The sequence below is a fragment of the Aphelocoma coerulescens genome, chromosome 3 (genome assembly GCF_041296385.1).
Source record: "Aphelocoma coerulescens isolate FSJ_1873_10779 chromosome 3, UR_Acoe_1.0, whole genome shotgun sequence".
NCBI classification, from domain to species: domain Eukaryota; kingdom Metazoa; phylum Chordata; class Aves; order Passeriformes; family Corvidae; genus Aphelocoma; species Aphelocoma coerulescens.
Genome location: NC_091016.1, coordinates 28,716,068 through 28,732,812, shown reverse-complemented (window position 1 = coordinate 28,732,812; position 16,745 = coordinate 28,716,068). Strand labels below are relative to the sequence as shown.

Below are 16,745 nucleotides of genomic sequence, written 5' to 3'. Positions count from 1 at the left end.
AATTAAATAAACTTAACAGAAACTAGATCTTTCATTTATAAAGACAATTAGTTGAAAAATTCAAAATTATACTGAAGATATTCCTTGAAGTTTTGGAATAAACAGTGTGGCTTCATTAAAAAATCATGACACTGTAGTCAGAATGCCACTGTCTTGAGTGTTAGACCTTCCTTTGCTCAGACAATGTCACTGATATCATACTGTTGAATTAATAAATATAGCTGAATACATTTACTGATCTTTGTCAGGGGCCTGGCAGCAAGTTCATTGCAAAAAGGAAATCTTTTGGAAAGCCTGTGTAATGATATCCTTCTCAATATATAATCAGGGCAGAAAACAAAAAATGTGACAAAAAAACCCACTGGGTATGAGCTCAGAGAAAGACCTGATTTGTGCTTACATGAGGATGACAGATCCTCACAAAAAGGAGACTGTAATTTATTTCTCATTTGATAGAGTGAATTTAATCTCACAACTGTAATACAAAACCTCAACAAATAAACCAATATAATTCTTATATTTGATTCTATGCAGAACTCTTATTTATAAACTTTGATCCTGCCTTCTTCATGTTTGTCAGAGAACCCCTCTTTCCAGCTCTTTTCAGAAAATTCCAAACTCTCAAAGGCTCAAACCATAAATGAAAACAGGAGGGAAAATTAACTTGTCCAAGAGAACTTCCATTAGCTCACAGAAATTGGGTTCCTAGACTTATCCAGCCAGGTCACTGGCTTTTTAAATCTTAAATGGGTGATGCAATACTTGAGTGTTGTAAAGGATTAAATTGTTAAGCACTGACAGAGCAGAGCATTTAAGCAAGTAAGCCTGATGAAGTAAGCAACTAAATATGAGATGTGACTTCCATGAAGAAAGTCACTCTAGGGGAAGTTTAGCAGAGGTTTCTACAGCCAACTTTAAGACAATACAGGATTAGAGGAGGAGGAATAAACCAGAGAAGGCAAAAATATATTTAATGTGTTATTCAACTAGACAAAGCAGGTTATAAAAACCTAAAAACCTATTTAGTACATTCACCTATGAAAACCTGAAAACACTCCTGTCAAGAGCAATAGCAACTTTAAATGCTATTAACAGAGCAAGGCTTGATTTTAAATACCCACATTGCATCTTACATGGTGAAGAACTGTGCTGCAGCCAGAGTAACCAAGGATAACGGGACATGATCAATTCACAGACAGAACATTTTTCCACAGACAACTCAGAGCTGAACAGAGCAAATAATTCACCAGTACTAAAGGATGATAAAGCAGATCTTTGTACTATAGACATCAGCATTCATTTGGAATCTGGACTGTTTAGTTTAGAACACATGGTATAAGAATGATTGGCAGTGAGAGGAAATACTGTGAATAAGTTTACATATATTTCACTCCAAAAGCAGATTTTCTGCTTCATGAAACAAACTTAACTTCAAGTTTAATGCCAAAAACCACCAAAATAATTCACAACCCTGCCTCTGAATAATTATATTTTTGCTAGTCTTGCCACAAAACCATGCATTTTCATTAACTGTACTATTTCAACATCAGAAATACGTCCTCTGCACATTTGCATACATTAGTTAGCATACATTTTCCAGACATCCACATTGGTAATAACAGTGACATCTTCTTAAAAGATTTGCAAGCATGGATGAGCATTGCTCACATACAGAATGCATAACAAAACATGAAACTAAATGTATTTTGCGGGGGTTTTGGATTTTACCAAGAGCTTCTGGCACATAACTCCATTCTATGCTGTCATTCCAGATCACAGATTTGAGAAAAACAAAACACGTTCTCATTTACATTTCAGTCTGTGGTATACCATACCTAGCATGGAATTTCTCTGTAAGCAACATTCACTTAGGTAGAGTATTATTTACTAATCAAGTGTTTGGGAATGCATTAAGCAATTCCTATACAATCAACAATGCACTTTCCAAGGACTGTAGAATGTATATCCTTCAGAGATTAAGAATTACCTACCACAGTGAGTCACACAAAATCCCAATACTTGTTTTCTTTCCAAACAGCCTTACTAAAACACAAGACCGAAAGCTAAATATTTACTGTAAATGACTGTTGTTTCTGTAAGATGCTCTGCCATTCTAATAATCAATCATTTGTAAAAAATGTTTCATTTGCATGTGACAATATGGGGCAACACCCACTATAAGGAAATAAATTCATTATCTGTGCCAGGTGATTTTTAATAACTTCCCTGGATTCTTTTTCTTCATGAGAGAACCCTTGATTAGAAATCATGTAGAAAATACTGAATGGGAGAAATAAATTTAATTTACAACCAATAGAAAATATCATAGGCATAAAATAAATTACTTGTTACCAAACTGTATGATTGGAGCTCATCTAAAGCATCAGCTTGATAAAGAATGGATATCAATACAGTGGTTTTTTAAAAACACAAATAACCTTTTATGCAAAATACAGTGAGTTTGATTACTTTGTGAAAAACCTGGCAGAAGAGATAAGGTTTTAGATTAGCATAGGCACACATGGTGAATTACTGGATGGTTACTCTGAGCAGTTCTGTACATATTTTGAGAGGTACTTGACTAAGTAACTATACTTTATAACTATGAATAATGTATAACACATTGTGTTAAGAAAAATATTTAAATCCCGAACTGATATCAGTGGAACAGAACTGCCTGATTTCATGTGAAAAATTAACATTGTCAGGTAAAAGAGATGGCCATTTAAACAGTAACTAAAAGTAGAAGTGCAGAACAGTATCGAGCCTGTCCATGAACACTCCTGCTGACCTAGGAGGAAGATTTATCTGTGCAGGATTAATATTTGAAGAAAATGTCTGTTCAGCATTCAGAGCAATAAAAGAACAGGCACTGTACATCCAGCACAGGGAACAACAAGAATCCAGAAATCCTATTTTTCCCGGGCATAGTTATATTCACTTACACCAACAGGACCTCCCAGTGCACAGAGCCAAGAGGTAAAATAAGATTCTTGAGGGTGGCCATGGATATAGATGCTCAGCTATTAAGGGAAGAGAGAGATCACTTTCACATGGGAAACTAATAGAAATTCTGCACACCAATAGCTCCCAGAAGAGCATTCTCATGAAGCCAGACTGCTGTGTGCATTTGACTTTTTTTGAGCCATTGATAGGTATATTTAGATTAAATGATACTTAGACTAGAAAACTTCAGGTCACTTAGTATTCTAACAAGCCTCTTTTTTCTACTGCAAATAGTGATGTTCAAATTCTTACCTGTTGAGAATGAGTGAATTTAAGAGTGTAACTAAATCCTTTATGAATTTAAGTTAAACAGTAAAGATTAATTCAATATGGCCCATTTCTGTTTTACATCCTATACTGCTTGCTATGTCACTTCCCTACCACAAAACATCTACAAAGCTATCTATAGTTGATCCACACATGACTAAATCTAGGTATGTGCAAAAATAATTCTGTAATTAGAATGTCCAGAATTACACAAGATGCATGCATCATAAGGTCCTTTTTAAAGTTACTTTACAACCTCTTGTATACATCATCGCTTAGAATTTTAAAAGCGTGAATTGCAACTGACTTACTTTTTGGTTTCATGTAAGATGTGTTCATACTGGCATACCATTCTTTTTCATAAGAAAAAGACTCCTTCAGTCTGAGTGGCTTTTATCTTACACCAACAGAAACAATAAAATCAAAGAGAAGTTTCTCCAAGAGCTGTCCTCATAAAGGAAAGAATTATGTTAACTCACAGTAATTATAAATGCAGTCATAACACTGGCTGCAATATAATCTAGACATGCCTGTTCTAGCTTTGGAATAATTTCCTGGGATACTTGCAGAGATCTAGGTGGGGCAGCACACAGCTCAGAGGTGGCTGGCAAAATGGTCTATTTTGGGCAGTCGGAAGCTCAATGGAACCGAAACTTTTACAACAATTCTTTACAACAACAATACAATTTGAATCCTTACACAAGATTAACAAATCAAATGTATAACTACACTTCCTTGTAGTCTTCAACATGCTTGGATGATCAGTGCCCTCACTTCCCTAGGTTTTGCCTTTATGTTTACTGGAATTAATACTTTAATTCTTCAAAAGGCCCATACATGGATGAGACTGGAATGTCAGATCTACCTTTACTATTTGATCTAAGAGACACACTCTCTTGCAGGCTCCTTTGATATTCCATGTTAGATTTGGTTTGTTGTAATCTCAGCTCAAGTTGCAAGTTAAATATTGACACGAATTTAAGTCCTATCTATACATGAAAAAAACCTAACAACCTAGCTTGATATGGCACTGGAAAATTAAAGGACAGGTAAAGATCAATTTACACAACTCATCAGTTGCTCACACCACCAATTCCTAGTGTGGCTACTTGCTTACAATACTCATATGCTATTAGTGTTTCACCGATATTCACAATTACTTTCACCTCTCGAGAATAAACAATCCACTAATAATTCAGACAGCATCAAAATCCACTGTAATAAAAGAACCATGAAATGTGCACCTGTGCTCACCCTGCCACACAAAAATGAGTGGATTTCTTGTAGGGATACATTATCCCACCACCACCTTGCATTGTGGTGCCTCTTTGGGCTAACAGGAGGACATGAGTTACACAGCAGAAAAAAACCTCAGCAATATTGTCTGGAGTGAAGTTCACAGTGGTTGTCATCCTTACCCTGTGGTTTCTCTCAACGCCTACAGACTGCCCACATCAACTCAGATCCACTGCTCTCCTATGCCAGCAGCGGTAGAACACTGTAAGGGAAGTGGCCTGTACCTTTCCCAGTGAGGGTCAGGGTCATGTACAACCATCAGCACAACTCAGGGCAGTCCTCCAAATTCCCTGATTTTGGTCCTGATGCAGTCCTTTTAAATGGTTCCAGGAGAGCTGGCTGTCTATGCACAAAAGCATTCTGACTGCTCAAATGACTCTTGTGCTCAGGCCTTGTACAGGAGCCAGGAACAGAGAGGGTGCTGTAGTGGCTATGAAGAGATGAGACACAGGAACAGTGCACAGGGAGGAAGATAAGACCTTTTTGCTCTCTTGTCTCATGTGCAGGTATCAGGGGACAAGGCAGACCAAAAAATGGCTCCTAAATGTAGAATCGGTACAAGATCATGCTTACATGTTAATAAAAACAACAAAAAACCCCAAATGAACCAACAAAACAAAGCATTTTTCTCTCTATTTCTTTTTTTCCTCAGGGAGGAAATGAGATTTCAAGCAAGAAAAACTCTGATAGCTAAGAAGATTAAAGACATTCCATCAAAATTTTCCTTCTAAAAACTTAACCTGTGAGTAGAGACATCAATACAATATACTAGGACGTGCTTTGTTACCTAAATTGCCTCTTATAAAGAATTAAAGCAAGATTACTGCTCAGAACAAAAATGCACTCTACAATCTACTTTAATACATTTCTTTTCCTAGGCTTAAAGACAACAGCAACATTAATCAAAGAGATTGTAAGTACTTCTGCTACAGAAAAAGCAGCCCATCCTCCCTAAGAGATGCACATTTATATAATGGTTCCTTATACTGACTTTTATTTGTATACTACTCTGACCTGTTCTCTATTCCATCATGTGAAATTACAGATGGATACACAAGGCAAAATGGGAGAAAAAGCAGAAGACACCTCACAGAATGAGAAACTCTAAAAAGGAAAAAATTATACTCTCTATCCATAATTCTTCTTTATATGACTTTCAAAACATACTTCATCCATCCTGAGAATCACAGTCTATATTAGGAGGTATGAACCTAACCAAACCTGCACCAACCCTCAAAGTGACAGTCCTTTGCAATGACACAAAGGGGTGACCAAGTAATTAGTTTGCAGAATTACAAAAAAGTGTGACTTCCCCCCTGTATTGTGCATGCTGTTCATAAATTTTAAGGTAATGTAAGTAATGTAATAGTAAGATAGTCTAAAAACACATGACAAGCTGACACTTTATCTCCTCAGTAAGACAATACTATCCAGCAAATATTTGTTAAAATTTTTCAGCTTTGTCCAATGTTTTATGACATTTATACATGAGACGTGATAGACATTTTGCTCCTAAAACAAGAAATAACACTGTAGCATGGGTACTTCCCCCAAATTTCAGAGCTAAGAAAAGAACACTACTGGTTACTGCTTTATTTTTCTACAGTTCACTATTTCTAGTAAGTTTTGAAGGTGTTCCTTGAACAGGCAGTGCTCTCTTACTGCAGTGCTGCAGGGCACTTCCTGATAAGCAGGGGGAAGTGGGACAAGCGAAATGAGTATTTCTTTTGGCAAAAGCCGAGTCACAGTTACAAATCTTTATGAAATACCCCACCCTTTGTGCCCTCCTGCTTACAGGCTACAGCAACATTCAGCAGGCTACAAGTCAAAAGTCATGTTCAAAAACCAAACAATGAAATCAGCAACTTTTGTAACATGTCACATGAACCTGTGACCATGACTTTGGGAAAGTTCCAAGTTTAGCAAACATTGCATCTACTATTCTAATAATGTGACAAGAAGTTCTTGTTTACATGGCTTATTTATAATACTGTGTAGGATTGAGGAGTTCAGCCTGAAAATAAAAATGAGGTATTCATGGGAACTGACTAACAGTGACCATGGCCACTGATGGTTCTCCATTATTTTGTGTGGGCTCATAGTAGGAACTGCAGGGAATTAATCAACACTGGCTTATATGTCACAGAGTGACCAATTAATCCAAGTCAATGGAGAGACTTGTGCTGCTTTCAATAGCACTTGGATCAAACAAGCACGATGCAAAAACAACCCAACCCCAAAACAATTGATACCAAACCCTCGGCTACATGCTAAATGAGTATGACTGAAGTTCCCAAACTGACACATTGTCTGTGAATAGCCAGATTCCCAGACTTGTGAGCGCTCACAGAGTTAACTGCCAGTAAATCTGGCAGCTGTTCCAGCTTTGTGTTGGTCAGAATTTATAGACCCAGGCTTTGCAAACAGTGCTAGAAACCCTTGTCACTGTTGGAGACCTGTTAGTGCATCTGCGAATACCTATGGTCTATTCACCCAATAAACTGATGCTGTTTAACATGCTCTTGCCTTTCTGCAGAGAGTTAACATCACCAAACAGAGGGAAAAAAAAATGTGTGAACAAACCTAAACAAGAAGCAGCCTCAACGTTTTGCTAAATGAACACACTCTGTGCAGCTGAAGTGGACTGACAAAGCTATACAAGCACCTAAATGCCAACTGCATTTTGAACTACTGTATCTCTAGTTCAGTGTACAGGATCAAGTTGTTACTACGTTTTTATGGCCAGTTTATATTCTTACCAAATTTAGCTAAATGGAATAGGGTAAGCCTATTGTATATGTTTAGAAAAGGATGGAGTCAAAGAACCAAAACTTCCCAGTTTCAAAAATGTTTAATTTTATACTATACAATATGAGCCTGTATATTGTCTGTATATTCCAACTGTGCCTCAAAAATCCAAACTAGACACACTGCCATGACATATGGTACCATGAGTTTATTTATAACTTTGGGATCTCTCCATGTGCACAATGAGATGGAATAGGCATCCACAGTGTACTGCAGAAAAGAACTGATTTGATTTACAGTGTCAGATGTAATAAGGGTTTTTGTAAACCGTTAAGATTTTGAGAAAAGGTATCTGAAGATACCCAAAAAGGGTACTAGTCGCTTTCAGTGTGTTCTCTGTATATTGTTTCACACAATGAAAACAAAAGGAGACTTTGAAGTAGAAAGTACTTCTTCCTCTGTGTGACAACTCTCCTTTAATTTACTTCAGTTCTGAGAGAAATGCTCTTTGATGAATCTGAGTATTTAGCAAAACCAGGCAAAGACCATGCAAGTCATCTTCCCAATCATATAAACACCAAACTCCTGTGACTGAATGATTCAAGAGCTAACGTTACAACACATTAAAGGGACAGTTTACAGGAATTAACTGTCCAAATTGTAGGTCTTACTTTTAGAGTATCATCATAATAAAATATTAGTTACAAAATGCTAAAGAACACAATTAACCAGAAACTGCCAAGCTCATCTTTGAGAAACATTAAGTGTGTGTGTGTGTGTGAGGGGGAAATAAAAAAGTAAAAACAACTCCAAGTAACACTACTTGCTCCTGTTATTAGAAACTATATTAGTCTACACCTATGGCAATAACACATTCCAATACCATTATGTCCCACCTCTGCCTTGGCCTTGTGACACACGTTCATGAGGGGAGAAGAGACTGTAAGACTGGGGACATAGGTTATCTCCACTTGGAGGGCTTGCAGGAAGAAATTAACAAGACAGTGAAAGTTTTATAACGTGAAGGTACCCCTGTATCAATGAAACTAAGTGTGGAACAATTCCACAATACTAATGTGTTTTTCAGTCCTACATTCTTCGTTACACATCACCAGCTACTTGCTGACAGCCTCCCATGTGCTCAGTGAGAATGGGTATGGAAATCAAGATTTAACCAAGCCTTTATAATGATTGCTGAAAATAATTTTAAAAGAGTTTTATTTGTTTTAAAGATCTAAATCAAACATGATTTATTTGCTTTTACACAGAAGGTCATTCTATTTTGTATCTAGATTTTCATTGCAGCACCGAATATTGTACGAGATTGCAGATTCTTAACCACTTAGAAATAGCAAAGTAATACTTAGAACACAGGTTTCCTCAACACACAATCAGGAATACTGATTAAAAAAATGTGTCACCTTGTTTTATGGTTCAAATGTACTACAAAAATGTTCCCAAGAAACATCTGGTTTGTATTCACACCAGTTTGGTTTAAATACATATGTCAACAGATAATCCTCATATTTCAAGTCAAGCAAAAACAGACCTTTTCAGCTAATTCGGCCTCACCCAAACTCATTCTGAAGTAAGTGATAATTTCTACTTTATTTGGTGCAGAATATCATCCACTAGTGCTAAAATTCTCAATGAACTTCAAAATCTTACCGTGAATAATCAATTCTTACCTCATCCTGTTATCACCGATCTCAGCGACACAGGAATAGATTGTAAGGGATCATTAAGTAAACAAGCCTGTGCCTTTCTAGATTTGAAATTATATTTTTCAGAGAACTGACAAGCATAAAAATTAATCATAATAACCCTTATTACAGATGCACTCTGACTTTCAACAGCTGAAAAGTGTTTCTTTTCAGTGCAAAATAACTTAGCATTTAAGCAGAACAGCAATCATGAAACAACAAAACTCTGCAGCAGTTCTCAAGAAGCAAAATAATAAAACCTGGCTTTCTTCATCTGCATTTTCAAGACCTTACACAGATTGCACTAAAGACAGCATAACTACCCTGGGGTAGGCAGAGCACTACACTGTAACCACAGCTATTAAAAGCAATCTGAATCAGAGAAGTTAAAGCAAAATCAGGCTTAGTTTTAAGTACTCTGTTTAGTGTAGCACAAAGGTTAAAAAAATTGGGCTTTTTCCAGATTACAAAGGGCTTTTAGGACATAACTACCACGACAAGTTATTGTAATTCATGTTTCTAAAATGCTAATAAAACAATAATAGCTTATATGAAATTTAAATAAAAGTAAGTTTTTAGTGGAGTTTTGAGCAACATTCAAGCAGTATGCAACTCAATCCTTAAAAATCATTTCACTTTTTGTAACACAAATCAAATTTAAAAGCCTAAAAAATTAACTTATAATTAGGCATGTGGTAGCACTGAAATGCTTTTTCAAAAGTAATTTAGTGATGTTACTGGGATGAGGGAGGAACCAAGCTTTTGTAGGAAATCTCTCCAGTTCCAGAAAGTATGCCTAATTAGACAAAAGCTAATTAGAAAGCCTTAGAACACCCTGATTTTGCAACAACATAGACATAACAATCAATCTGTGGGAAGAAAGGAAACCAAGAAGGAACAAACTCTGCCACCCAAAAACCTCCCCACCCAGTCGTGCATCCCTTCAGTTAGCAAGAAATGGCACTGAGCTCCACAGGGAGAGAGTCACGCCCCATTTGGAAAATGACTTTCCCTTACCTTCATTACTTCTAAACGTAGGGCAGAAAGAAGATACCATCTCAGAATCATTCATTTAAAAAATATTTTAAGATCTAAACTGCAGAAAAGCCAACAAAACTAAAGATTAAATTCTCACGGGGCAACTTGTGATAACATTTAAGTCTATTGCCTTGACACGTGTTCATGCATCGCTTCTGCCTCTGCTGTGCTTTCAGCTGAATGAGTAACGGATTTAGGATTTCTGCTAAGCATTGTGTTCACTAGAGAAATGTTCCACAGTGACCCGTTCTCCATGGAAGTTTCAAAATGGCAGTCATGATCTACTGAGTCCATTTTTAACATCTCACATTTAGTTAGGCATTCCAAAGCAAAAGAGAAATTCCAAAGAATTTACAAACCTAAGCAGTTATAAAAACAGGAGCCTTTGGGGAAACCAATGAGGTTTTAGCTTGTTTTAACTTCTTTACACAACAGTGCCTGCTTTGCAAAATGCATTTCTCATTGTGATTTACAGTATACCACTTTGTGAACTTAATAAAGTTATCCACATTCTTAAAATAACAGTTGAACACCAGAGTTCCAGACCACTGACAGTCCTAGATAAAGGCAAGTAACACTCCAGAGCAAAGAAAAAAAAAAGGGACCCAGTGTTACAGAGGAAGCAACAAGAAGTTTTGGAAGAAACAAACAGAAGAGAACAAAGTTTCAAAGAGCCTGAGCTCCATCGAGGAGATTTATGTGAAACATTTTGACCTTACACTCTAGAAAACTTTGATCTAAGGGTGGAGAGTGAGGTGGGTGAGGACAGGAAGGATTAGAATGGAGAACACAGCAATAAGGCTTAATCTATTTCTGAATTTTGAGAGCCACATTTAATGTAAACTTTCAAGTTGCACTGTTGGTAGCTGTGGCAAGAACAAAAAGTTTATAAATTCCATATTTTGTCATGACAAACACTACCAAGTAACAATCCTGCACTGACCTTGAGCATGGACTGGGTCAATTGACAAAACGTCAATTAGAAATTAATAGACTTATGAAGTAGTTTCATATTAAATGAAAAGCTATGATAGCATTATTATGTGAATTAAACTTTGATTAATTCTCAGTAAACCATCAGAAAATTTGTTACAACTGAATGCTTTGAACTCTTATCAGGATTCAAGAAAGAAATAAAAAAGCATCTTTTTTGATAAGTTATTCAAATTTTCAATCAAGTAACAAATGCCACAAATGGAATAAATACATTTGTGAGACTATTAGACTACAGGAGAATCTGTGAAAAGCTACCTTGTTTCAGTTCATACAGATGCTGCAGTAGCTGTTCTGCAGAAAGCAGTAAATGGTCACAGAAACACGTAAAGCCATTAATGTGCAATTTCTAATTCTCTCAGGTACTTACATGATAAACAGCCTTAACATTATGCTCACCATGTTGCCCTGGTGGGCACGATACACCTTCTTTGTCAGAAAGCACTGAACAACTTACCCAAAGCACCCTGTGGCAGACTGCACATATCCTAAATTTCTTGCTCACATCTTTACTCCTCTTTTCTATCTGAAAAGAGGAATCATCATGATCACTGACAATTCTGCTTTCCTCAGAGAAAGGAAGTTATCATCCAAGGAATAAGACCAAGTAATTCCTTTATTTCCCAAAAAGCCATGAATCCTTTACTTTGGTGCTGCTAGAAACGCAGGAGACTCCCATGAAGAAAACTACAGGATACCGACTTAGTGCCTATGCCTGATCCAGGGCTGTTCATAAGTAACAGCAGAACTGCACACACTGAGGGATTTATAATCTTTCTTTAAACATTAATGTTCTCATATACCTTCATCATCCAGACTATCCCCACTTCTACAAATACTTCTATCATGTCCCTTCTTGAATCCCATCTTCCCTCATTAGATTCACAGCCACGAGTGTAATAAATAGCTTTAAGGGTAACTGCCGTTCTCCACCTTGCATAACGTAACCATCTAATGAGAAAACGGTATCTCGAATATATTTCAAATGCATCATGTCCTCTCCAGAATGAAAAAGCCAGACTTGCAAGAACTGACTTGACATTCAGCCCTGGTTCATACCACAAGGAAATCCTTACTATTGTGAAGGAGAGTATCATGTTCAAGTCACAGAAGAGACTCCCAATTAACTTTTTGGAGAGCTCCACAAATCACAAGAGCAACACTGCCAAATCTCCTCTACTGCCACGGGAAAGGTGCAATTATCATTTAGCAACAAAACAGCAACTCCTCCAGGCAGAACTAAATCACAAACATCATACTGAGAAACAGAAATCGCTCCTCCTTCCCCTGTGCCCTCAGGCTTATAATTAAAGGCAACTCAAAAGAGATCCTCTTTATTTCTATTCCTTGAAAACAAAGAGCCCTGTTGAGCCAGGGAACACAGCTTCCACCAGAAACTTCTTCTAGTCTGCCCTGAAAATGATTTCCAGACATAGAAGGCAATAGAAAATATATGGTGCCTTTTTTAAAATAAGCTCAATAGATCTAAGCTGTTAAATGTATGTGGACCATCATAAGTCTCATAAGAATTAGAATGCCTTGATTATGCTAAAAAGCTAGATGTTTTCAGATAACAGAGTAACTGACACTTAGAAGTGAGATAGGGCCATCATGGAACTTGAAGAACAGCTGTTAATTATTACCTGTGTGAAAGCAAAGGGCTGACAGGAAGAATAAGGACAAAAATTAAGTGCCAAATTTATGTTTCTGCTGAAACCACAGTTTTTAAGTGTCCACCTGGGTTAAAAAAGTTAAGCTCTGAGCTTATGTTTTAAGGTACTCTATTATTCCACTTGGATTGCTTTGTGAAAATATTCTCCAGCTGCTGACAGTCCATATCTGTCCTTCAACTTGTGGGAGCCATTCTATGCCTGGTAGCTGTTTGGGTTCATCCCAAAAACTTCCATGAGGACACTCAGTACACTGAGCAAATACCTCACATTCTGGGATGGGAATGAGTAGAATCCATAGCTCTGCAGTCCAGGGCATTTATTATGCAAGACTCATGCACAGACTGATACTGCTCAGTGCTCACAGACTTCCTGGAAGGTTGTTTCTGATAGGGGACACCACCTCAAAGCCATGAAGGGCACATGGAAAATTCCAGGAAAGCTTCACTTCAAACCACAGGACTTTTTTTTCTAGGTTAAGAAGATTATTTAACTATTTTGCAGGGAGGTTCTAGCATAGTGCAGGACATCACTGCAGAGATGTACAATCAGTGCAGATTTTCTCTTCAGGTTACAGTACACTTTGCAATGATATTCTGGTGGCTCATTCAGAAGCCTGTTTTCTTCTCAGCATACAGTCATCCAGGTGACTAAATGGTGAGGTAAGCATTGCAAATTCCCCTTTCAGAGGAGATGCAGTGTTATCTCCAGACAATATATCCCAGAGTTCCTTTGCTGCAATTTGAGCAATTAACTGTGCAAATGCACATTTATGGGCCCAAACACCATTCTGTTTGACAGGTGTATCCCTAGCAGCATGTAACCAGGAACAGCTAAATGGAAAACTAGCAACTGTTACATTTCTAGAAGCTAATGAAGGAATTTGGGCTTTTGGTAGAGAACACAATTTCAGGAACAGGTCAAATTTACTGATACAGTTTTCCAGAATTTCTTTTTTAAAGCAGCTGAAGGAGAAAGGCTTGTGCTTGTGAAAGCTTGCCCACTTCTCTCCTTTCTTCCTCTGTATGGCTCAATCTAATAAAAGACACAGCCACTCTCTAATAACTACACCAACCTCCCTTGGAATGCTCTGGGACAGTACAATTTAGCTGAGGTTTGCACTGCACCCCGCCATTGCTACACTGCACAACAAAGCCCTTCAAATGGCACATGCAACCTTCACAAACAAATGCCACTGTATCACAAAGCAAGGCTGAAAAAAGACTGCCAGCACTGAACTACCTTTTCGAGTGCACTGGCACACAAAAAGGGCTGAACCTCAACTTCCTTCAATTTTCCAGTCGAGACTTTGGCTAAGCCTACCCAAAACCACTAGGGAATAATCCCAAATTAACTATTTGGTTAAGCTATGGAATGAACATATCCCTGGTTTAGATTTAGTTCAGATTAGTCTAGTCTATATTTAGTTCAATATTTTTATCTTTCAAATAAAAAAACCCCCGAACTTAAGGGTGAGAGCACACTGATGCAGACACATCAGCCCTATGGGGACAGAATTTGGCACACTCAGTTTTGCCATCTGGAAATTTCAACCTACTTTACAGGTCCTTTACAAGTGCCTTACTTAGTGCTTACTGTGTAATGCTTAGTGATTTTTTTCTAGATCTTTCACCTGCTCACAGTGACTAGGGTACCAGGAGTTACTTGTTGATGATATAGTTCCTAGTTTCAGATGGTCCACCACATTTTCATGGAACATGAACAGTCTGGGAAGATGCCATCTCTAATTAGAGATCTATTTGCTGTCTGGTCTGTCTAGAGAAAGCAACAGCTTTGGGAGACAGACACACAGTCATTGACTTTTATGAACAACTTCACAAAAAAACCCCAACCAAACCACAAACCATCCCAGACACCATTCAGAAGGGATCAAAGAGGACGCAGCAGCTTTTTAATACTCAGTACTGAAATACAAAGAGTTACAGTAAAGAGTGTAAGCCTTGTCTACCAAATACTACTATTAAAAGCTTACACATGTGGCCCAATATCCTTTCACATTATCTGATTCTTAGAAAAAAGACAAGGCCAGCTGCAGCAGGAGAGTGTAAACAGTCCCAGGCTTCAGTCTTTCTTCACAGAGAGTCCACGACCACCAAGGCTACGGAACATCCTCAGGCTGCTCTTGAGAGACGGACTTGGCAGCTGGAACAGAAATGAACCAGCATCCTTTTAAGACTCTAGATATAAGCTACTGCTGTCATTGCTGTAGTTGAGAGAACGACCGTAATATCAATGGCATCCTTGACATGGTACTTATGTAATAATTAATTGTGGGGAATGTCACGTTCCAGTGGGCGTAGAAACCATCCCCCGGGGTAATGCATTGCTTTTCTTTACTGGGAGAGCACAGCACGGAGCAAGAGGAGAACGCTTCGCTGTTTGCCCTCGCTCGCAGTGCGATACAGAGTTACTCTTTCACTCAGCACCCCGCAAAGGGAAATTTAGCCCTGGCTCCCTTGCTGGTGCCAAATCAAAGCGAATCCACGGCACGGCACAAAGAACGCTCTCGCTGTCTCAAGAGCCATCAGTCCCCGGGAGCTGCCGCCCGCCGTGCCTCCAAGGCCAGCCCATCCGCAGGGTCCCCGCTGTCCCCTGAGGGAGGCGGCTCCTCACCCCCGGAATCCTGAGGGGGACGCGGAGCCCGAGCCGCACGCGACGGGCCGTGACATGACGCGGCACGCGCGGCCCCGCATGACGTCACCACGCCCGGCTCCCACCCGGCAGCGCCTATCAATAGCCGCGCGGGGCCGCGCAGGCGCGCGCCCGCCGTGACGTCACCGGCGACGTGAGCGCGGCCCCGCCCGCCGGGCACGGCGCTCCCCGCGCTCTCTCACCTTCTATTTTTATCCCGCCTTTGTTCCCCAGGGCCCGCCCCGCCGCCGCGGGATGGCCGGCGGGAGGGATGGCGGGATGACGCCACTCGCTTCCCGGAACGGTGACGCGGCCGCTGGAATGCGCGCGGGGCTGCGCTGCCTTAAAGGGGCAGCGCCCGGCGGCCCCGCCCGGGGGGGCGGCGCTGACGGACGGGCGCAGCTGCGGGGCCGGGGGGGCGCGGGCCGCGCCGAGCCCCGCACACCGCCCGGTGCCGGCCCCAGGGAGGGGCTGCCGGGGAAAGCGGCTCCGCCGGGCCGGGCCCCGGCTCCCCGGGCCCGGGTGTCAGCCGCAGCCCGGGGCGGGCCTGCCCCGGCTCTCCCGCGCGGTTCTGGCCCCGGGCGATGCTCCCCGCGTGTGCTCCGGAGCGGTTCTCTCCATCACTGCTCCCGGCTCTGTCGCTGCGCTTCCCCAGAGCGCTGTCCCGGTGCGGGCACGGGGAGAAGGGAAACACCGGGTCCTGCCCGGGGCAGCAGCAGCGCACGGACAGCGTCTGGTCGCCTCCGTGGGGCAATCCACAAACGCACATCACTAATAAAACGATGGTAATTTACAAAGAAAGAATGCCTTGGTGTATTTCCTGTATGTTCCCACGCGAAACACAAAAGAACCAAATGCTACAAGTAAAGGATTTCTACTGATGTGTTAGGCATGAACTATTTTACATAATAAAACACAATTTTAACTCAGCCAAGAGCTGAGGGTTTCAAACTACAGGTGTTGTCCAAAGTAGGTTATCTCTGGGTCGGGGATGTGCTCTGAAATAAAGCCCCTCACTCACTATAAGGTCGAGATGATGCTGTACCATCATATTTAGATCATGGCTCGTAGGGAAATCTGGGGGGTACTTAGTCACCTATGGCATGACCTTATATTCCCACTTAATTTAGTAACAACAGTTGGTTTCTTATAGGACATGGCAGATTTAATTTATTAACAGTTTCTAGGATAAGTGGAGAGAAGTCAGAAAAGGCATGAGATGAGAAGTCAGCAGATGAAGGGGAAATGCTCAGAGGGATGGAGCTCCCAGAGAAATGTAAGTCTTGTCTCCCTCTCAAATAGAACATTGATGTAAATGCAGTTATTTATCAAGGAGAGATTTTTACTACATTGCCCTAGGTGATTTTTTTTT

General features: G+C 40.0%; 1 long non-coding RNA gene across 1 annotated transcript; it reads right to left on the bottom strand.

Annotated features, from left to right (window-relative positions):
* Positions 1-14,611: 14,611 nt before the first annotated feature.
* LOC138107846 (uncharacterized) lies at positions 14,612-15,697 on the bottom strand. Its single transcript, XR_011149733.1, has 2 exons — positions 15,577-15,697; positions 14,612-14,884 (listed from the first exon to the last, which is right to left on the bottom strand). It is a non-coding gene; the product is annotated as an uncharacterized lncRNA (long non-coding RNA).
* Between the last annotated feature and the right edge of the window lie 1,048 nt (positions 15,698-16,745).